Genomic DNA, 24,394 nt, shown 5'->3' with positions numbered 1-24,394 from the left:
GAGTCAAGGCCAAGAGGTGACTCGTATAAGGTTTGTGCACAACATAGAATTTCTGTAAATTTTCTTTTGCACATCATTTTGAATGGATTGAAATATTGAGTTGTGTTATCATTGTCTTGAAATGTTTATTATGCTTTTAATTTAAATTGTTGAAAGTTTAATTGTATATATTTGAAATGGCATCAAATGTTTAGTAAATTGTTAAGATAGTTTTGAAACCACAGTGTCATGACCATATATTTGAATACCTCACTAGCATGACTAGTGGGGGAAATCAGTTTCGAATTTTGATTCCTTCTCTGGCTGAAGTGTTGAGGTGTGTGCCAGTAGAAGAAGAAAAAGAATGGGTTCCCATATATTTGAGCTAGCTAGCCTTGTGATGTCACTTCTCCTTAGCCTATGGCTATTGAGATGATATTTGTTTTGAATGGCATGATATAACTATGTGTTTTTATGAAATTTGTTTTGAGGCTTTCGAAATGAAATTGTTTGGATTAAAATCTTAACAATCATGTTTTGAATTTATATTTCATGTTCAGTTTAATTTTTGAATAAGTATGATTTAAATTCTATATATATGTTATTTTAGTATGTTGTGCACCACTGAGTCATAGTACACATCGATGGCTGTTATTGCTGTCACAGATATAGAGACTAGAGGAGCAGCAGAGTGAGCTGCTAGGATTGTGGAGCTACCTTCCCTGAAGTTTTATCGGGTATATTTTATACCCTGATTGTAAAAATTATTTTGATGTATGTAAAGTATGTAAATGTAGAAAATGGTCATGAGCTGTTGTATAAAGCTTGTATTAAATTTTAGTTTGGATTTTTCCTAATGTAAATTCTTAGAATGATGTATCTAAATTGTTTTATCTTTATTGAAATATGAATAGAAATATTTAGTTTTAATTTGAATGAAATTGAATTATAGTATTTTGATGATGTTGAATTTTGGAAATTGAGAAATGATGTTGAAATTGGTTGGGATGAATGTTGAAATGATGAAGTTGTTGAGATAAATCATTGGAAGTGTTTTTTATAGGTATTTGAAGAACTGTTTTCTCAATATACAGATGGCACTCTGCCAAAATTTTTATAAAATTTACGAAAAAATAAAATGGGTCAAAAATCTTAACTAGTTTTCAAACTCTAATTAAATGTTTTGATTCCTATTAGAAAATGCTCACCACTTATAAAAAGTAAGAAAATTGTTTTAAAATCCCTTGTAGGGTACTTAATGAGTTATCGGTAGGTGAAGTTCGGTAGTTTATTAGGAATTCTACGGGATCATATTATGCCTTATAGAGGGGTAAGGTGTGACATGTTTTAGTGGTATCAGAGCAAATTTTTGAAGTATGTTTTAACTTCTGAATTTGTGTCTTTTCTTTGATAAGTACAACTGTTCAATGTCCTTATTTGTTACATACAGTGCATTACATCATAAATATGAACTAACAGAGGGAAATCTCTTTGTATTATTTATTCAGGAGATACCCTAATTTTAGACTGATATGGAAGAAGGGGATCGCTCAGTTGAGCAATCTATTGAAGCTGAGGCACAAGGGGAAACCCTAGCTCTACAGAATGTCAGTGGCACTAGCCCCACAAATGCTGCAGTTTCCTGCATAGTTCGCACAGCAGATGGTGGCAATGTTTCAACAAATGGCTGGGGGTATGCCTGCTCAAGCTCCACCCCAGACTATTATGGTGCAACCCCAAGCTCTAGTCAGACAATATGATAAGTTATTGAAGTATGGGGCTATGGAATTCAAGGGTGCAGTAGACCCTTTAGAGGCAGAGCAATGGCTGGAAAGAATGGACAGAGTTTTCAAGAAGCTGCACTGCCCAGATGAGTTGAAATTTGAATACTCAGTGTCACTACTGCAAGGGGATGCATATGATTGGTGGAAGACTATCCCCCACAGTTTGGCTAAACCACCAGTACTGACCTGGGAAGATTTCATCAGAGAATTCAAACAGAAATACGTCCCAGATGCATATGTGGATCAAAAACTATAAGAATTTCTGAGTATGAAACAAGGCAATAAATTAGTGGCAGAGTATGAGAAGGAGTTCTCCCGCTTAAGCCACTATGCTGGGAGTCTCCTTTCTACCAGCAAGGAAAGGTGCAAAATATTTGAGACGGGTTTGAAGTCCAGACTACGGATGCAAGTTGTGGGATTCAGACATAGTAATTTCTCAGAGCTTATTTCTCAGGCACTTGAGTTGGAAAGAATTGAATTAGAAGCGACCCCAGCAAAAGAAAAATCAGAGAAAGCTGAAAAATTAGAGAAAGATAAAGGGGAAAAGTCAGTAGAGCAAAGTTCTAGTGGTACCTCTGGAAAGAAGAAGAAATTTGGGGGACCTAGCAGAGGTCGAGGTGGAAGGTTTGGAAGGGGTAGATTCTCTGGACAGAGACCCCCTAGGTCTAGTCAACAGTCAAGCAGGGGTTCATAACCTCCCCGCCCCTGTGAGACTTGTGGCAAGATTCATGGGGGAGAATGCTATTGCGCAACGGGAGCCTGCTTTAACTGTGGAGGCAAGGGCCATCTTGCTAAAGACTACACTAGTACTCCTAGATTCGGTCTAGCTCCTACTACTATAGAAGGATCTATTCAGAGTCCTACTCCCAGAGGTTCACAACCAATTAGTAGAGGTAGAGGCACTGCTTATAGCAGTTAGGGTACTGTTGGTCAGTCAGCACAAAGAAGTGCTTCAGCTAGAGTTTATACAATGAGACAGCGAGAAGAGGCTTAGACTTCCGATGTGGTAGTCGGTACATTCTCTATCTCTGATCAAGATGTATTTGTGTTGTTTGATCTGGGTTCAACCCACTCTTATGTTAGTGCTAGCATAGTCAGTTCACTTGCGATTCCGTGTGTCAAAATGAGTTTTGAAGTGCTAGTAACTAGTCCATTAGGACAAGAGGTTCGGGTCAACAGAATTTATAGAGACTGTCCTTTGGTAATCCAAGGACATGTTTTTCTGTCAGATTTGATTGAAATGCCCTTCAGAGATTATGATATCATCTTGGGCATGGATTGGTTAGCAAGGCATCATGCCATGATTGATCAGAGATCAAGATACACTTTTGGTCTCCCTCTGTACGGTGATGTGGTAATACATGGGGAGAGGCATTTACTGCCATCAGACATTATTTCGGCTGCACTTGCCAAAAGGATGATCAGAAAGGGTTGTGAAGCATACTTGGCACATGTGATAGACACCTAAGTGGGGAGCCCAGCACTGAGGGACATCCCTACAGTATGTGACTTTTCGGATGTGTTTCCTGATGAATTGCCAGGATTACCTCCAGAAAGAGAGGTGCAGTTTGAGATTGATGTTATGCCTAGTGTAGACCCAATCTCTATAACACCATATAAAATGGCACCAACAGAACTAAAAGAGTTAAAAGTGCAGTTGCAAAAGCTGCTTGATAAGGGCTTTATCCGCCCTAGTGTGTCACCTTGGGGAGCGCCAGTGTTGTTTGTCAAGAAGAAAGATGGCACTCTCCGCTTATGTATTGATTATCGATAGTTGAATAGGGTGATAATAAAGAATAGATATCCATTGCCCCGCATTGATGACTTATTTGATCAGTTGAGGGGTTGCAGCTGTGTTCTCCAAAATTGACCTGAGATCAGGTTATTATTAGCTAAAAGTACAAGAGCAGAGTATTCCTAAAACTACCTTCAGAACCCGTTATGGCCATTATGAGTTCTTGGTCATGACATTCGGGTTAACTAATGCTCCAGCTGCTTTTATGGATCTGATGAACACTGTCATCAGACCATACCTCGACCAGTTTATGGTGGTATTCATAGATGATATATTGGTTTATTCGAGGAGTGCAGAAGAACATGATGGACATTTGAGGATTTTATTGCAAACTTTGAGGGAGAAACAGCTATATACAAAATTGTCGAAGTGTGAATTTTGGCTAAAGGAAATATCTTTCTTGGGGCATGTAGTATCAGCAGAAGGTATTAAGGTAGATCCTAGCAAGAAAGAAGCTGTCCTTAATTGGAGGCCACCCAGAAATATCATGAAGATTCGCAATTTTCTGGGTTTAGCTGGATACTACCATCGATTTGTGAAGGGATTCTCCATGTTGGCATATCCATTGACCAAGCTACTTCGAAAAGATATGAAATTTCAGTGGACAGATAAATGCCAGTAGAGTTTTGATGAATTGAAGAAATGTTTAACTGAAGCTCCAGTCCTTACTTTACCTACCCCGGGTAAAGAGTACACTGTTTACAGCGATGCTTCTCACAATGGGTTAGGCTGTGTATTGATGCAAGATCGAAATGTCATTGCCTATGTATTACGCTAGCTGAAACCGCATGAGAGGAATTATCCAACACATGACTTGGAGCTTGCAGCTATTGTGTTCGCTCTTAAGATCTGGAGACACTATTTGTATGGGGAAAAGTGTTACATCTACACAGATCATAAGAGTTTGAAGTATCTGGACACTCAGAAAGAGTTGAATTTGAGACAGAGGAGATGGTTAGAGTTGATAAAAGACTATGATTATCTGATAGACTATCAGCCAGGGAAAGCTAATGTTGTGGCTGACGCCTTATGTCGTAAGACTATGGCAAGTCTATAAGTTACTCCTTTGTCTATGTTGCATGAGTTGAGATCATTACATGCCAGCTTATAGATTAATGATGAGGGGCAGACAACAGTTGTATGGCATGTACAGCCAGTGTTGATTGATCAGATCAGAATGGCTGCTCATAATGATCAGAAGCATCAGAAGCTGTTAGAAGAAGTCAGAATGGGCAAGAAACTGGAATTTTCCATTAGAGATGATGGTCTACTGCTACAGTAGGGTAGAATGTGTGTTCATAATGATGTTAATTTGAGGAAGATCATTTTGATGGAAACACATGAGTCTCCTTTTGCCATGCACCCTGGTGGCACAAAAATGTATAGAGGGCTAAATGAGCATTACTAGTGGATGGCTATGAAAAGAGATGTGGCAGAGTTTGTTTCCAAACGCCTGACTTGTCAGCAAGTGAAGGCAGAGCATCAAGTACCAGCTAGTTTGTTACATCCACTACCAGTACCAGAATGGAAATGAGAGAGAATAACGATGGATTTTGTGATGCAACTTCTGAGGACACAGAAGAGTCATGATGCAGTATGGGTCATCGTTGACAGACTAACCAAGTCTGCTCATTTTCTGCCAGTTTGGATGGACTACAATTTAGAAAGATTGGCCAAGTTGTACATTGATGAGATAGTAAGACTGCATGGAGTGCCAGTATCCATCGTATCAGACAGAGATCCTAGGTTCACTTCTAAATTTTGGGGTAGTCTTCAGAGAGCCCTAGGAACTAGATTGAACTTCAGTATGGCATTCCACCCATAGACAGATGGCCAGTCTGAGAGGGTAATTCAGATCTTGGAGGACATGCTACGGGCTTGTGTGATTGAATTTGAGGGCAGTTGGGACACACACTTGCCTTTGATTGAGTTTGCTTACAACAACAGCTACCAATCAAGCTTTGGGATGCCTCCATATGAAGCCTTTTATGATAGGAAATGCAGAACTCCCCTGTGTTGGGATGAAGTAGGTGAAAGGAAGATGATTGGGCCTGAAATTGTTCAGCAGACTGAGGAGAAGATCAGGGTGATCAGAGATCGACTTAAGACTGCATCAGACCATCAGAAGTCCTATATTGATTTGAAGAGAAGAGATATTGAGTATACAATGGGTGAGAAAGTATTCCTCAAGGTTTCCCCTTGGAAGAAAATTATGAGATTTGGAAGAAAGGGGAAACTGAATCCTCGTTTCATTGGGCCATATGAGGTTTTGGAAAGAGTGGGTCCTTTGGCATATCATTTGGCACTACCTCCAGAGTTAGAGAAGATATATAATGTCTTCCATGTGTCTATTTTGAGGAGGTATCGATCAGACCCATCTCATTACTACCGGTGGAAGAAATTGAAGTGAATCCAGACCTCACATATGAGGAAGAACCCATAGAGATTCTAGCTTATGATGTGAAGCAACTACGGAACAAGCAAATACCGTTAGTGAAAGTGCTGTGGAACCATCATTCGGGCTAGGAGGCTACTTGGGAATGAGAGGAGGATATAAGGAGACAGCACTCACAGTTGTTCAAAATTTGATATCAGGTAAAATTTCGAGACGAAATTTATTTTAAGGGGGGGAGAATTGTAACACCACTATTTGCATAGCCTGATATAAATCACTATTTCGGTGACCAGTGTCTGTTCGGATAATTAAGGGGATTAAAACCACACTTAAGACAACTAGATAAGCCCTAAACACAAATAATTATTAATTGTCAATTAGTTAAGTATAAATAAGAAAAACAGAACGCAAGAAGTTAAATGAGCCAAGAGTCACAGCGATGGGTGACCTTCTCGAGAAGAACTGCGAGGTCGATTTAAACTCAAATTTCAAACCGTAAAATGTGACGCTGCGGTCCTTAGGACTATTGCGAACACAGTGGAAAAGAGAAAATCACAAAAAAAAATTGTTAAGCCAGTCAAATAATTAAGTCAGGGATCCAGAAGAAATATTGAATTATTTACAAACCGGGTCGAGCCGGCGAGGGGCAATTTGGTCAATTAACCCTTGGAGCTTACTCCTGACCTAACTGTCAAATAAAATTGGAGAAAAGAAAATTTTGAGATCAAGAATTAATTAAAAAATTAATGAAAAAATAAATAGAAAAAAATAAGAAGAAAAAGAAAAAGTGAAAAGTGATGACATCATGCATGACATCATACATGATGCAATAAACATTATAATTAAAAAAATTAATTTTTGGATAATTATTGGTCTTCCATAAGGTTAAAATACATAAAAGAAAGGAAAAAAAAAAACAAAAAGGAGTCATCTTCATCTTCAAGCCGTCAGCCTTCTCTCTCCTCCCTTCCTCACCAAAAACTACCATTGAAGCTCATTTTTGAGCTTGCAAATTTCAAAATCCCACCCTAGAAAATTGTCTTGCCATGGTTAAAGTTTGTTTAGACAACTAGAAAAGAAGATTCAAGGGAAAGAAAGAAGGAAAAATTTAAGGAAAGGGAGATTGAAAATTCTGCATTCAAGGTTAGTAGCTAAACTTGAAACTTTTAGTTTAATCTTTGTGATTTTAGCTTAAGGAACTTAGAAATATGCTTAAAATGAAATGAAAACATCTTTGGAGGACTAGGTGAAAATTTAGCTAGCTAGGGTTTGTGATGGAAATGCATGTGTTTTGATTGAATTAAATATGTTAGGAAGCTTAATTGAGTTGAGGAATGATGTTGGTATGCTTGGAATCAATTAAATGTAACAAATTGGTGAATTAGGGTTTGGACCTAGGGTTTTGGAAGACAAAAATTGGAGAAATGGTCAAATGGTGTGTTTGACCTTATTTGAGCTGAAAAATTGTCATTTGTGACCAATTGGGATATGTTGGAAGTGTTGAAAACAAGTGGAAATTCATATTGCTTAGGGCCATTATGCAGGCAGCAGGACCAAGGTCCATTTCAAGGACTAAAACTGAAAATTTACAAACCCAATTGGTGTGAGGCAAATTGGGAATGAAACTAGACACAAAATATCACATTTTTCATTCAGGAATCATACCCAAAAAGTGACCATAGCATAGTGAACAAATTGGCCAAATCCGGATGTGAGTGTTCTGCCCTGTACAAAAATAACTAAATGAACAGTGTTTGTTCATTTGGCCATACCTTGGGCTAAGCAGGTCTAAATGACCTGAAATTTTACCAGTAAAAAGCTGAGATATAGACCTAAAACTTTTATTGAGAACACAAACCCAAATTATGCCCTTAACCAAGTCATTTAGCCACCCAAATTTGATGACCTAAAACTGCCAGAACCCAGAAATTTGCCTAGAAATCTGGGTAAGTCCAATCCAGCAGCCATGATTCAAATAGCTATAACTTGAGTTACAAAACTCTAAATGGAGTGATTCAAAAAGAAGAATAAATTTAAGACAATAAGGAACAATTTCTATGCAGAAAACTTAGCCAAATTCTAACAGCAAAATAACCAATGGAACAGTGCAACATAAGACACCAAAACTGAAAATTTGCAAAGTTGCCTAAAAGACTTAGAATTTGAGCAAACAACCAAAACCAACAAATTTAGTAACCAAAATGTGGTGTGTGGGTGAAATTGGAATTCCCATACCTATTAAGCCTTAGAAAGTCAACAAATTGACTTGAATAGTGTAGTGAATAGTAACCTCGAAACACAAATCTTAAAGAATGTCAATTTTAGCATATTAAAGCTAGGTATAAGTAAATTCGAATTTATTTTTAGATTTATGATAAGTTATGATACTGAAACACTGTGGAACTATGAGTTTTAGTGAAAAAGAATACCGGAAAAGAACTTGAGGAATCGAGTCAAGGCCAAGAGGCGACTCGTATAAGGTTTGTGCAAAGCATAGAATTTCTGTAAATTTTCTTTTGTACATCGTTTTGAATGGATTGAAGTATTGAATTGTGATATCATCGTCTTAAAATGTTTATTATGCTTTTAATTTAAATTGTTGAAAGTTTAATTGTATATATTTGAAATGGCATCAAATGTTTAGTAAATTGTTAAGATAGTTTTGAAACCACAATGTCATAACCATATATTTGAATACCTCACTAGCATGACTAGTGGGGGAAATTAGTTTCAAATTTTGATTCCTTCTCTGGCTGAAGTGTTGAGGTGTGTGCCAGTAGAAGAAGAAAAAGAATGAGTTCCCATATATTTGAGCTAGCTAGCCTTGTGATGTGACTTCTTCTTAGCCTATGGCATGATATAACTGTGTGTTTTTATGAAATTTGTTTTGAGGCTTTCGAAATGAAATTGTTTGGATTAAAATCTTATAAATCATGTTTTGAATTTATATTTCATGTTCAGTTTAATTTTTGAATAAGTATAATTTAAATTCTGCATAAATGTTATTTTAGTATGTTATGCACCACTGAGTCATAGTATTCAGCGATGGCTGTTATTGCTATCGCAAATATAGAGACCAGAGGAGTAGCAGAGTGAGCTGCTAAGGATTGTAGAGCTACCTTCCCTGAAGTTTTATCGGGTATATTTTATACCCTGATTGTAAAAATTATTTTGATGTATGCAATGCATGTAAATGTAGAAAATGGTCATGAGTAGTTGTATAAAGCTTGTATTAAATTTTAGTTTGGATTTTTCCTAGTGTAAATTTTTAGAATGATGTATCTAAATTATTTTATCTTTATTGAAATATGAATGGAAATATTTAGTTTTAATTTGAATGAAATTGAATTATAGTATTTTGATGATGTTGAATTTTGGAAATTGAGAAATGATGTTGAAATTGGTTGGGATGAATGTTAAAATGATGAAGTTGTTGAGATAAATCTTTGGAAGTGTTTTTTACAGGTATTTGAAGAACTTTTTTCTCAAAATACAGACGGCACTCTGGCGAAATTTTTATAAAATTTACTGAAAAATAAAATGGGACAAAAATCTTAACTAGTTTTCAAACTCTAATTAAATGTTTTGATACCTATTAGAAAATGCTCACCACTTATAAAAAATAAGAAAATTGTTTTAAAATCCCTTGTAGGATACTTAATGAGTTATCGGTAGGTGAAGTTCAGTAGTTCATTAGGTATTTTACGGGATCATGTTATGCCTTACAAAGGGGTAAGGTGTGACAAGTGGAGACTAAACTTCTAGCATAGTGGCTCAATCGAGAGAAGTCTCTCTCATTTTCTGCTATTATTTTGTCCCCTTGTTTCAAACTCTGAAATTCTTGTAACTTCATATCCACATAAGTATCAAGGACCCACTTCTGCCGAAACTCCCTCAAAAAGTCTAACTAGGTCAATACAAGTGGCTCAACCAGGCTGTGGGGGATGGTCTTCCACCATTCATATGCATCCCTTTGCAATAAAGAAACAGAGTACTCGAACTTCAGCTCTTCTACATACTGCAGTTTTTTGAAAACCCGTTCCATTCTCTCTAACCACTGTTCTGTCTCCAGTGGATCCACAGTGCACTTAAACTCGGTGGCCCCAAATTTCATTAATTTTTTATATTGCCGAGCCGAGGGTTGTGGTTGTGCTGCAAGTGCTTGCATATGAGCTTGAGGTGGCATATTTCCCGCCACTTGTTGGAAAAACGCAGCCATCTGCTGTGCAAACTGAGCAAGAAACTGCGGTGCTGGAGTAGGAGCTTTAGTGGCTGGTCCACTCTTATTCTGGAGTGCTGGGGCTTCCCCTTGGACCTCAGCCTCGACAGATTGCTCCATGGAACAATCTCCCTCTTCCATTCTGTTTCTCAAAAATTTCTACTTCCTGAGATCAAACACAAGAAGGTTGACCTCCGTTAGTGCATATTCATGATGTAAATATATCATATGTATTAATTAAAGACACTTGAGCAGTTGTACTTATCAAAGAAATATTCACATACATAGTCAAAATTCATTGCAAAATCATGCTCTGATACCACTAAAACATGTGACACCACTAAAACATGTGACACCTTACCCCTCTGTAAGGTATAACATGATCCCACAGAATACCTAATGAATTACCGAACTTCACCTACCGATAACTTATTAAGTACCCTACAAGGGATTTTAAAACCATTTTCTTACATTTTGGAAGTGGTGAGCATTTTAGTAGGAATAGTAAAAATTTAATTGAAGTTTCAAAACTAGTAAAAATTTTTGTCCATTTTTATTTGTCAGTAAATTTTGGAAAAATTTTGGCAGAGTGCTGTCTGTATTTGGAGAAAACAGTTCTTCAAAGGCCTGTAAAAACACTTCTAATAAATATTTCCACAACTCCCAACCTCTAAATAATCTCAATTCAACTCAAAATTTTCAGATCAAACCATTTCAAAATAATTCCATCAACATTGCATTCAGTAAAGCTAATTTACATTCACAAGTTTAATTTACAAATATAAAATCCTAAAATAATACTATTACAGTTTATAAATACAACTGCTCAACTTTACATTAATACATATGAATAATATTTATTTATATCAAACTAAATTACATTGGGCATAAAATAATACCCATACAAAAAGATCAGCGAAGTCCTATCAATTCAGCAGCTCACTCTGCTGCTTTGTCCTTGCCCTTATCTGCGACAGCAAAATAAGCTATCGCTGAGTATAAAAATACTCAGTGGTGCACAATAAAAATTTGAAATGCAATACATAAAACATTCATTGACAAATCACAATTTAAATATTTCGCAATCATCAAAACTCAATATAGCACAATTTTGGTCAAACAATTTAATAAACATAGTGTTGCCAATTCATACACAACTTAAACCATGACACAAAATTTCCGATCAATGCCACATTGTACACCACGACAAAGCGATCTACAACCCCACTAATCGAAATCAACGAGGGAGGTGGCTAGCTAGCTAATGAATACTTATCTGGTTACAACATCAACTGGTAACCCAGAGAGGGAGGAAAATAATCGATCTTAACCCCATAAATTGAGGAATAATAAGGCACTATCATGCTAAGTGTGAATCAGAAATCAATTTAAAACAATTTATTCAAATATTGTATGAAAAATCAAATCAATTTCCAAAGTCACATTTTCATTCACAAAGTGGCAACACAAAAGATCTTAAACTCATAATTAACACAGAAATTTCATAACGCATACTAAATCAAATTTTCAATGAGAAAATGCTTAAATAAGGTTTATTGTGCACAAACCTGACGTGAGTCGCCTCTAGGCCTTGACTCAGTCTCTTAGACCTTCCGGGTCTTTTTCAGATGAAACATAAATTTATATTGTCTCAGTATCTTTGCTTCACAATAATTCCAATAATTAATCCCAATATGCTTAAACTTACAAACTTGAAAATTTTCATGTTGGGGTTACTATTCATAGTACTATTCAAGTCAAAATATTGACTTTCTTCTGCTTAAAAGGTATGGGAAATCCAAATATACTCACATATCACATTTTGGTTACCAAACTTAGTGATTTTGGTCATTTTCTCAAAACTTAAGTCTTTTAGGCAAACTTTCAAATTTTTAGTTTTGGTGACCTATTTTGCACTATTCCATTGGTTATGTTGCTGTTAGAATTTGGCCAAGTTTTCTTCATAGAAATTGTTCCTTATTGTCTTAACTTTATTTTCCTTTTTGAATCACTCCATTTGGAGTTTTGTAGCTCAAGTTATAGCCATTTGAACATGGCTGGCCGGATTGGCCTAACCCAGATTTCTGGGCAAATTTCTGCGTTCTGGCAGTTTTAGGTCACCAACATTGAGTGGCTAAATGACTTGGTTAAGGGCATAATTTGGGTTTGTGTTCCCATGAAAGTTGTAGGTCTATATCTCAGTTTTCTACTGGTAAAATTTCAGGTCATTTGGACCTGCCTAGCCCAAGTTATGGCCAAATAAACAAACACTGTTCATTTGGTCATTTTTGTACAGGGCAAAACACCCATTTCCGGATTTGGTCAATTTGTTCACTATCCTATGGTCACTTTCTGGGCATGATTCCTAAATGAAAAATGTGCCATTTTGTGTCTAGTTTCATTCCCAATTGGCCTCACACCAATTGGATTGGTAAATTTTTAGTTTTGATCCCTGAAAGGGACCTTGGTCCTGCTGCCTGCAGAATGCCATAACCAATCCGAATTTAATCTCAATTCCAACACTTCCTACACACCACAATTGGTCATATATGACCATTTTTTAGCTCAAACAAGGTCAAACACACCATTTGACCATTTCTCCAAATTTTATCTCCCAAAACCCTAGGTTCAAAACCCTAACTCACTTGATTTGTTACATTTTATTAATTCCAAGCATACAAACATACTTTCTCAACTCATTCAAGCTTTCTAACATGTTTAATTCAATCAAACTCATGCAAATCTTTCCCCTACACAGGCTGGCCGAATTTTCCTTTTGTCCTCCAAAGATTTTTTCTTTTTATTTTAAATTAAAATCTAAGCTAAAGTTACTCAAAACATATATTTTTAAACATTTAATTTCAATCTAATGCTTACCTCAACTTGGAGTTTCCTCTTCCTGAATTCCTTCCTTTTCCTCTTTTCTTTTCTTGCTCAAACTCCTTTTCAAGTGGCCCAAACAAGATTTAACTAAGGAATTTGCAATTTCTATGGCTAAATTTTTGGTTTCTTAAAGCTTAAAAATGAGCTTTCATGGAGGATTTTGAGAGGGAGAGGGTGAGAGAGAGTGAGCCGACTTGTTTTGGGAAGAAGAAGACTTTAGTTAGTTTTTTTTTTCTTTTCTTTTATGCATTTTTAATCTACTTTAATTCACAATTATTCAATTGAAATTTCAAAATTTTTTTATTATTAAGTTTATTACATCATGCATGATGTCATGCATGATGTAACAAACCTTTTCACTCTTTCAACTTTTTCTTTTTCTTTTTTTTCATTTATTTTTATTTAGCTCTTTAATTTAATTCCCAATTTTGAAATTTTCTTTCCTCCAATTTTATTTGACAGTTAGGTCAGGAGTCAGCTCTAGGGGTCAATTGACCAAATTGCCCCTCGCTGGTTTGATCCGGTTTGCAAATAATTCAATATTTCTTCTGGATCTCTGACCTAATTATTTGACCGGCTTAACAATTCTTTTTTGTGATTTTCTCTTTTCCACTGTGTTCGCAATAGTCCTAAGGACCGCAGCGTCACATTTTACGGTTCGAAATTTGAGTTTAAATCGACCTCGCACTCGTTCCCGAGAAGGTTACCCATCGTTGTGACTCTCGGCTCATTTAACTTCTTGTGTTCTGTTTTTCTTATTTATACTTAACTAATTGATAATTACTAATTATTTGTATTCAGGGCTTCTCAAGGTGTCTTAGATGTGGTTCTAATCCCCTTAATTATCCGGACCGACACCGATCACCGGAATAGTGAAATATACCAGGCTATGCAAATAGGGGTGTTACAAAACATGTATTTTTAACCATTAAATTTCAATTTAATGCTTACCTCAACTTGGAGTTTCCTCTTCCTCAATTCCTTCCTTTTCCTCTTTTCTTTTCTTGCTCAAGCTTCATTTCAAGTGAAGTTAACAAGGTTTAATGATGGTAAGTAAGGTTTCTATGGTGGGATTTAAGGTATATGAAGCTTGGGTTTAACTCTCTAATGGAATTTTGAGAGAGAGCCTTGGGAGAGAGAGATAGGTCGACTGGTTAGGAAGAAGAAGATACTAATTATTTTTTTTTTCTTTTCTTTTATGTATTTTTAACTCTTTACTAAGACACAAATTATCCTAAAATTTGAATTTTTAATTATTAGGTTTATTGCATCATGGATGATGTCATGCATGATGTAATTAACCTTTTTCAACTTTTTCTTTTTCTCTTTTTTTTTCATTTATTTTTCCTTAGTTCTTTAATTTAATTCTTGATCTCAAAATTTTCTTTTCTCCGATTTTATTGGACAGTTAGGTCAGGAGTTAGCTCTAGGGGTGAATTGACCAAATTGCCCCTCGCCGGTTCGATCCGGTTTGCAATTAATTCAATATTTCTTCCGGATCCTTGAGCTAATTATTTGACATGCTTAAAAATTCTTTTTCTTGATTTTCTCTTTTCCACTTTGTTCGCAATAGTCCTAAGGACCGCGGCGTCACATTTTACAGTTCGAAATTTGAGTTTAAATTGACTTCGCAATCCTTCCCGAGAAGGTCACCTATCGCTGTAACTCTCAGCTTATTTAACTTCTTGTGTTCTGTTTTTCTTATTTATACTTAACTATTTGATAATTACTAATTATTTATTTTTAGGGCTTCTCTAGGTGTCTTAAATGTGGTTCTAATCCCCTTAATTATTCGAACCGACACGGGTCACCAGAATAGTGAAATATACCAGGCTATGCAAATAGGGGAGTTACAACTATTGTGCCCATGTATTACCTAGAAATGTGTGTCAGATTGGATAGATTGGCATGCCAATAGGGGATTGATTTAGCAGTACTGCGTAAGGCTTTATGCCTGTTATTACGGCTTTATGCTCGCATTTATGGCTTGTATGCCCGATTATGTGTTACTATGGCTTCTCAGCCATATTGATTGCATATGTGGTTGACGTTATGCGTCCCATGGTATAATAGGCCAAGGTACCACAGTGTCCAGTGCTAGCTATATTGATTGCATACGTGGTTGACATTACACGTCCCATGGTATGACGACTCGAGGCACCATGGAGTCCAGTGTCAAGGACCCGCGTATCCAGTCTAGTCAGCCTGTCATAGGTTACTTGGGCAGTGAAATAAGTTAAGAATATTGTAAATTAAATAAATGAATGAGAAAGATCTAAAATGAAATAGGTTGTCATAAAAATTTATTTAGTATGATATTATCCAAGACATATAGAAAATGCTAAGTAAAGCAATGATAAGGCTAGCTAAATAAGTATAACTTAAATAATCATTACAAATGCATCTTTCATAATAATATAAACATAAATTCAATATTTTATTAATTTTATATATTGTATATTATTATTGTAAACTTATGAAATAATCACTTCCAAATAATAACAAAAATGACAAAAGATATTTAATATTAAAAAAAAATTCATATGAAATCAACATAATTCTTGATTACACAAATTATGTTCTATCTTTATCTTTATTGTATATATTATTTCCTTGTTATATTATCACACCACTAAGCAGAAATGCTTTGCGCGATGGATTGTTTCCTCTCGTAGGTACTGAAGATAAAGCCTAGTAGACATTAGACTGAGATTTTGGAGTCCAGATCTACAGAAGTGTCCAGGGTGTCACCTCATCAGCAATGCATGTAGATAGGGCCCATATATATCATATTAATGTATTTTGTACATTATAGAATTTATTATGTTGTAATGTAAATTATGAAATTGTATTTAATATGTATGTGATGTAAATTAATAAATTAGTTATTTTATATGTAATTAATTTGTATATCATATAAATTAATGAAATTTGAGAATTTTTATATATATGAATTGAGCGTGAATGGATATGTATGGAAATTAATATAGAATTGAAATACATAAATGATATTTGAAATGATGAGATGGTTATGATGAATATAGATGAGTTTATTATTAGAAATTATTATTGAAAATTTTAAACAGGTGAATAGTGAAACACTCCAAATGGTAATAAAATAGGGAAAACTCCATCAGTTTCTCCTTAGAGTATAATTGATTTTAAAATATAACGAGATTAAAATTATTAAAGGAATAAAGTAAGATAAGATAAAGTGCTCCGGCACAGAGTGTGACAGTCCTTGCTCAGCTACACTGTAGACCAAGTAAGGGGTGTTACATGAAACCCTTTTGGAACGTTGCAGGTACAAGTTTGAAAGAATTAGCTATTAGTTTTTCATTTTGTATGAACCCAGAACAATGTTTGAATGCTTAGCCAAAGCAAACTCATTAGCAATTTGACTACTAGTAGTAAACTAGTTAGCAAACTAACTACTGTAGTAAACTAACTAGCAAATTGATAGATCATCTGTATTTGTTTAACTTGAAAATTTTGCAACTTTGTACCAAACTTAAAAAAATTAATTTGATCATTCAAAATTTCAAAATCATAATGAAAGTAATTTTCAAACACTTAAAAGTGAAAAGTTTAGAGATTTAAAAAAATATGAATCATTGGCAATAGTCCCTTTAACCTTTGCACAAGAATCTTAAGACATAAAAACTTAACTCTAAACCTTCAATAAATCTTCAATGCACCTTGGAAAGCAATCTTTTTTATCTTCCTTTACTTTGATTCATCTAGCACTAGCTTTGAATGCTTTTTATTTATAAATTAGCTCAACATACCATGAAACTTTCTAATGATACCTGGGAAGATTCTTCACATAACTTGAAGTAAAGTTAGATTAATTTTATATGAGTTTTGCTATCATCAAAATTAATGCTCATTTTAAGCTTACGGGGTCAATGTTTGCTGGTTTCTCAACCCCGCAAGTGCATGGATTGCGAACAAATAATAAAGTAGTGAGTAGAGTATCGTCCCACGAGGAATTTAACTAGTAAGTACCTGACTACATAGTGATTTTGGCTATCTAGGCTATCGAATAAAATGGAGAGTGAAATTTATCTATTTTGAATACTGGAAATAAAAAGGGTAATGAACTTAAAAAGGAATAACCTATTTTGAAATAATTCCAGAATTAAGATTTCACATTTTAACCTTATTAATCTTGTCTATTTATTGGATTGAGAATCATTTGCCTTGATGGAAATTAATCCTAAAGTATCTTAGATCCTCTCTCAAGGTATTTAAGGTGTATTTCAATTAGAGCCAAACCCTACTTTTATTGGTGATTAGTCCTAATCAAAACCCTTTAAGATCTATGATTAATTTTGAAACTCCACAAAGGTTACCAGCCTATCTCTAGGTCAGATTTCCTAGGTTCAAAATCTTGATTTTCTAATATTAATCTTCACCTTTCAGTTCTTCAATTAATACCTATAATCGATACTAAGTGGGTACTAACACATAGCATGCATTAAGATCCCAAGAAATTAAATCAAGGAATAAATCTCAAATCCAATAAATAAAACTTAATATTTGTCCATGATAATCATTACAAGCGTTACTCTCCTAATCCCAGAATATGGAAATTACTCACTCATGGTGAGTTCAGCAAACATAATAAAAATAAAATAAAAGAACAATAAAAGTCTGCTTAAAGAAACAGAACAAAAGAATCGAAGAGAATCTGCAGCTTTGATCTTGTGGAACTTCAGCTGAAGGCTCCTCCTTGATACTGATACACTACTCTTCTAAGCGGCTATGGGAAAAAGATGAAAGTGTTATCGTCTAGGTCTGGATCCCCCCCCCCTTTCTGCTTTCTGCTGCTTCTCTTCATATTCAGTGCCTAGGTTTAGGTTTTCAGAGTCCCTATAGCATTAGAAGTCTCTTCTCTCTGTTAAAAATTGGAGCTGGAGCTAAATCAGGAAACTGGCTGTCCACTGATACACAGCCCGTGTGTCACAACATGGCCCAGGGCTGTGTAATTCACAGGAGCTTCGAAGACTGCATTTCACATTGGCACAAGAGATTGCACGAGGTATTGCTATTTACATGGGTCCAAGTACACAACCCGTGTTCTTTTGCTTTTCAGAGAATTCTTCAATTCGAGCTAAGCAGAGACTTATATGGGTCTTCATGGTTTACACGGGTTGTGGTACATGGCTTGTGTACTTCGTTTCTTCCTTGGCTCTTTAGTTTTCTCCTGGTAGTATGTTACACGGGTCCGTGGCTTTGCTTACACGACCCGTGTAAAGTGTATCAGCAACACTTCTCTTTCCTTTGGTTTTTTCAAGCTTTCTTTTGCACTCCTATGCCTTGGAACTTCATCTAAACACTTGAAATGATATAGAAAAAATGAAATTTAGAGCTTGACAATGGAATTTACAAAAGTTGATGAAATTAATGATTATGCATGAGATTACTTATCTAAATGCTATGAAATAATATACAAATGTGCTTAAAAACATCTATATAATACAAGTGTATCAAATACCCCCAAAACTCAAACTTTTGCTTGTCCTCAAGCAAATGAAAACCTTGTTTTAGAACACATTTTAAGGGATAACTTAGGAACACAACCAACAATTTGATAAGCACATAATTGAACTCCTCCAATCCTTCATACCAATTACCCTCCTTCAAGGCATAGGGGTTCCAATAGCTGCCTGCTTAGAACTTCACCCCCTTTTATGGTGTTTCAACTAGTTATTCCTCTATGCAAGCTTATTAATAAGTCACAAATAACTTGTTTTATCAGAATAGATTTGAGAAACACTAACTCTCCCAAATTTGCCTTTATTATGGATAATTGTGATGAAGTGCTCAATTCCAGCTCCATAGGCACATCTCAATATAGCACACACTTTCAAAAGATCAAAAGGTCTTTTAGAGAGGTTGTAATGGGGCTAAGGGATAATGATTTGGTTATCAATGAAGCGTTTCAAGGAATGCAAATATGAGGATAGCTTTTATGCACAAAGTTCTAAGTATACCAAGTTTATTCTGCTGATTTTACATGGGAAGAGGGGGGGTTCCTCATAGTGCTAAGCGTGTTTATTTTGGGTCTCTTTTTTTTTTGTGTATGTATCACTCTTTTCCCCTAAATTCATTGCTTTTGTTGGGTTGGAAAAGGCAAGTTTTCCCTTGATTTCAATTGCACACTTGTACTCTTCTTGGTTTTTTTTCACACTTACTTCCCATATCTTCTTTTTACACTTGATATACCTATACTTTTCAAACTAGGCTTCCTTAAAAGGGTAAGGTGAGTGTTTGGGCTAGGACTAAGTAAATATTTGTGGGTAAGCAAGGAATATAATATAGGCAAAGTATAGGCTCAAATTGGTTGTAAGGGATATATACATATTTTGACTAGGGTTGTTAAGGCTTAATGAGGCTATGTCAAAGAATGCCTTAATAATCTTTTTATCAAGTAAATGCTAGGATTTTGCCTCAATAGGTCCAAGAGACATGTTCTAGAACTGGTGAGGCATTTTTAGGTTTGTCTGTATTTCAAAAAATTTCTCCTAACTTTACAAGTTTAATGTGACAAATTAATAGTTATGAAGGTGTTTAACTAGTTTATCTCCACTAAGGTGATTATGCTTTTTATAGACAACATATTAAAGTCCTTTTTGCCTATCCAAATACATTCATTCCTTGATCCCATGAAGTCAAATTATTAGCTTACTATTAATTGTGGTTATAATTCTAAGTTTCACAAGTTTAAGGTTCAAAATTTTTAAATTTTTTGGAATTTTGATACACAAGTATAGTATGGATATAATTAAGCACTGTAATGATATGCAATGCAAGAAATGCATCTGTACCCCTAAACTCACATCTGACATTGTCCTCAATGTCAACACAATATGCAAAATTAAAAGGTAGCACAAAAATTATGAAAAAGCATTATGTATTAAAGATTGAAAGTTTGGATAAAAAGCAAGTAAAAAAGACCTATGAGTGTAGTTTAGGACTAAGGTATATGAATTTCTACATTAAAGAACCTATCCTATAGTCCTAACTCTAAAAAGTCTCTAATGGTGACGATGGTCCTTCTTCATCAAGCCTCTTAATAATTATATCTAGCTTGTTGTGGGCTTCCTAGAGGCTATTTTTGAGCGCTTGCATTCTATTGTTGAGTGTAGTCTCCATGCGCTGAAGGTATGTAATGATGGGGTGCATTGGTGGTGGCGTGTAGGGAGGCACTCAAGCGGGAGACTCATGATGGAGTGGCTCTTAGGCTTCCCCTTGGGCTTGTAAAGGTTCACCGGGGTCTTTTCGTGCTTCTTCCTTCCTAGGGATGACATTCCCTTCTTCATCGATCAAGTAGTAGGTGTTGCCGACCTTCTTACATATCCCCACGGATATACAAATGGTCTGGTCAATCCTAAAGGTGCTCTAGATGGAGTGCAGCCTATGATAACCTGGAACGTATCCAAAGTGGAGTGCGATGGCTGTAATGAGGCCCCTAAGCATTATATGCCCTATCCGCTGGTGAGATAGGTGGCGAAAGAGGTTGCACAAGAAGAATCCTGTGCTACAACACTACCCAGTGACCATACACCAAAGAAAGAAGAGCTTATTGGCGTTCACCATGCCTAAGCTGTCACCGCAGCCCATGATGGTGTGGCCGGCTAACCAGTGCATGTATGCAAAACAGGGCTAGTGATACCCGTAGATTTTGACTTGCTAGAGTTGTAAACTTTCGTGTTTGGGGTTATGGAATGCCAGAAGTCAACGCTATTGTAACCATCCGATTTTGCGAGATCTCCTAGTGCCCGGTGCTATCAAATCCAAAGATAGAGTTGAATTCATCCATGTTCATTGCCCAGTTGACACCAAGGAGTTGAAACTCAATCCTACCCCTATCCTCCCTATCAGTGGGCCATAAGGTGGCCTTGAAACTTCTAAAGAACTCCAGTGTGGTGTCCCAGTAGGCAGGGAATTGGAGTTGGGCTAATTTGGTCCACCCCATGCTGTCAAGGAGGCCATTGATTTCGTCTTGCAACCCTATTTGATCCAATAGCCTAAAGTCCATATACTTCGTGGAGATTATTCTTCGGTTGTTAAGTCGGGCACATAGATCTAAATGGGCATTATCACAGAATCCCAAGCAATGGAGAATTTCGATTGTGCTGGCTATTGAGGTTATGGTGGTTGAGGTTATGGGGCAGCTTATGGTAGCGATGGTGGAGGTGGTGGAGGTGGGGCTGCTGCTGTTCTTGGGTGCTGAGGTGATGGCCGAAGAGGTAAGGGTGAGGAGTCACCTCTTTGCCTTGAGGAGGAGCCCATTCTTCTAGCTGGTCTCTTTGCAGGAGCCATTGGTGACTTTGGGAGAGGGAAAAACTAGGGTTTGGTGAGGGAAGAGGAGATTTGAGAGGTTTTTAAAGGTTGGGAGGCGTGAAGAGGAAGAGTTTTGGAATGGGAGGCAGGTTAAGGGTGAGAGGTGAATTTAAAGGGTCATTGTGACCCTTCATTTTGCGCATTTCATTCCCCAGGTATCGCATCTGCGACGTGATACACGGGTCATATATCACTACACGGGTCTCGATATATAGGCCCATGTAGCTTTTTGTTCAGAATTTCTCGCTTCTGCTAAGTTACGTGACCCATGTAATTCTATTCAGGGACTTGTGTAACTTCCTCTCCCTCAAGTTGCCTTATTGAATAGGTTACACGGCCTGTGTAAGTTACCTAGGGGACCCGTGTAACCTTCTGTCCTACTTAATTTCAAAAACTCTTCTCTCCCTCTATGATGCATGGTGCATGTAACTCTACACGAGGTGAACCTGTGTAAGTATCTGTAACTTATACAGTCATAGTTTCGAGCTTCAGAATGTTACACGAGGTGTGTAAAGTTCTTACATGGCCCCTGTAATCTTCTGGCTTTTCACTTTTCTCTTTTATATGCTTGATTCATTTTAAGAGTATTCCTATTTATATGAATGAGATGAATGCAAGTATTAACAGCATAATTACTTCCCCGATTTTGTTTAATTTCCTCTTGTGTGGATTTGACTTGACAATCCCTCTCCTCTCTTACCTTCAGTTCCTTGCTTTTCCAGAATTGAGATTTGGGGTTCTTAGGAAATAAAATACAAACAAACATAAAATAAAAAATAAAATATGAAAGAAAGTAAAATAAATTTGGAAATTTTGGGTTGCCTCCCAAAAAGTGCTTGTTTATAGTCTTTAGCTAGACTTTGCTTTTGTTGTTCACGGTCTGTCTTGAGGGTTGTCAAAGGTGCAGTTGGCTCCCTTCTCTATGGGTTCTCCCTGAAAGTAAGGCTTCATCCTCTGCACATTGACTTTGAATGCACCTGAGGTTTCACTCCACACTTTTAACTGTTTAGTGTTTTTCCGAGGCTTGCCTTTAGGCTATTCTTCTTTTAGCTTTTTTACCTTGAAAACTTGAGCCAATGGTAGGGGTGGATTAACTGTCAAGGATTGTGCACAAGCTGTAATTTCTGTGTTCTCATTCTCTGTTATGTGACTATGCACGATGCATGCTTCAAGAGGATCTTTAGGGTGTGCTTTATGGAATTCCTCTTCAATTTGCTTGTCAATTATATCAACCTTAAAGCATTCATCAGGTTTAATTTTTTGCTTCATTGTGCTGAATAGGTTGAACGCCACTTCTTCATCTCCTACCTTGAGAGTTAACTACCCATTCTTAACATCTATGACAACTCTAGCAGTTGCAAAGAAAGGTCTTCCCAGGATGATAAGAATTTGGACGTCCTTCTTCATTTCCATTACAACAAAATCAACTGGGATAAAGAATTTTCCCACCTTGATAGGGATGTTTTCTAGGATGCCCACAGGGTATTTTACAGATCGATCAGCCAGTTATAATGAAATTGTTGTAGGTTTAAGCTCCCCTACATCCAGCTTCTTACATATCGATAAAAGCATCAGATTTACACTTGCACCTAGATCATAGAGGGCTTTATTTATATTCATGTTATCGATAAGACAAGGTATGGAGAAGCTTCCTGGGTCCTTGAGTTTTGGTGGCAGCTTATTTTGCAATATAGCACTGCATTCCTCTGTAAGAGCAACAGTCTCATAATCCTCCAGCTTTTTTTTCTTTCATAAAATGTCTTTAAGGAACTTGGCATAAGATGGCATTTGAAATAGTGCTTTTGTAAAAGGAATGTCGACATAGAGTTTTTATAAAACTTCTAGAAACTTTCCAATCTACTTGTCCAATTTGGCTTTCTGGAATCTCTGAGGAAAGAGTAGAGGAGGTTGATATGGTTCTGGTAACTTCTTTTTCTTCCTTGCTTCCTCTTATTGATCCTCTTTAGCTTCTTCCTTTTTCTCCTCTGTTTGGTTTTCAAATTTATTAAAGGTTCTCTCAGTTGGTTCTTCCTTTGATTGTTCTAAAACTCTTCCACTCCTCAATGTAACTACCTTACAGTGCTCCCTTGGGTTCATCTCCGGTTGACTAGGTAGCTTACCAGCAGTCTTGGTTGAAGAACCTTCCAGCTGAGCAATTTGATTTTTAAGCATCTTATTGTGGATGGCAAGTTGGTCCATTCTGGAAGCTAGCTGTTTAATCATTTTATTCTACTATTGCTGGGTTGCTAGGAAGCCTTCCATTATGGATTCTATAGTCAACTTTGGTTCAGGCTATTAATTCTGAGGAAGTGGCGGTGGTTGTGTAGGATTTTATCCCCTATTCTAAAATCCTGGGGGTGCTGGTGGTCTATATCCTTGTTGTTTGTTCATTGGCTAATTCTGTGAATTGGACCATGAGAAATTAGGGTGGTTCCTCCATCCAGGGTTGTACGTATTTGAATATGGATTGTTGAGCTGTCTTTGGTTGAAGTTCCCTCCGTTATTCACATAGTTCATCTGTTCTGTGGAGAGTTCATTGAAGTTGTTACATTCTAAAGTCATATATCCTTTTCCACATCTGTCATAGTGTTGGTTGTTCATCCCTATAGCATTAGCTTACATTTTATCAAGCCTTCTTGTGAGCTAGTCAAATTGAGCATTTATCATGCTTAGGGCATCCACTTTCAGGATCCCTGATGTTCTCCTTGTATTCCCCCTTTCATTTGACCACTTGTAGTTGTGATACACGACCCTCTCCAGAAGTTCAAGTGCTTGGTCCACTATTTTCTCCATCAGGTCACCTTCTGTAGCTGAATCTACTGTGCTCCTTGTAGAGGGCAGTAGCCCATTATAAAAGTTCTGAACTAGGAGCTAATCCTCTATGCCATGTGTGGACATTCTCTCTGTAAGTCTTTATATCTCTCCCATGCATCATAGAGTGATTCACCTTTCTTTTGTCTAAAGGTGTTGAGTTCAACCCTCAACTT

At 36.5% G+C, this 24,394-nt stretch overlaps 1 non-coding gene across 1 annotated transcript; it reads left to right on the top strand.

Moving 5' to 3' along the window:
* Nucleotides 1-24,288: 24,288 nt before the first annotated feature.
* LOC131178950 (small nucleolar RNA R71) lies at nt 24,289-24,394 on the top strand. Its single transcript, XR_009147957.1, has one exon. It is a non-coding gene; the product is annotated as a small nucleolar RNA R71 (small nucleolar RNA).

The sequence above is a fragment of the Hevea brasiliensis genome, chromosome 3 (assembly GCF_030052815.1).
Source record: "Hevea brasiliensis isolate MT/VB/25A 57/8 chromosome 3, ASM3005281v1, whole genome shotgun sequence".
Taxonomy (NCBI): domain Eukaryota; kingdom Viridiplantae; phylum Streptophyta; class Magnoliopsida; order Malpighiales; family Euphorbiaceae; genus Hevea; species Hevea brasiliensis.
The sequence above is the reverse complement of the archived record's forward strand: the minus strand, read 5'-3'. Positions and strand labels throughout refer to the sequence as shown.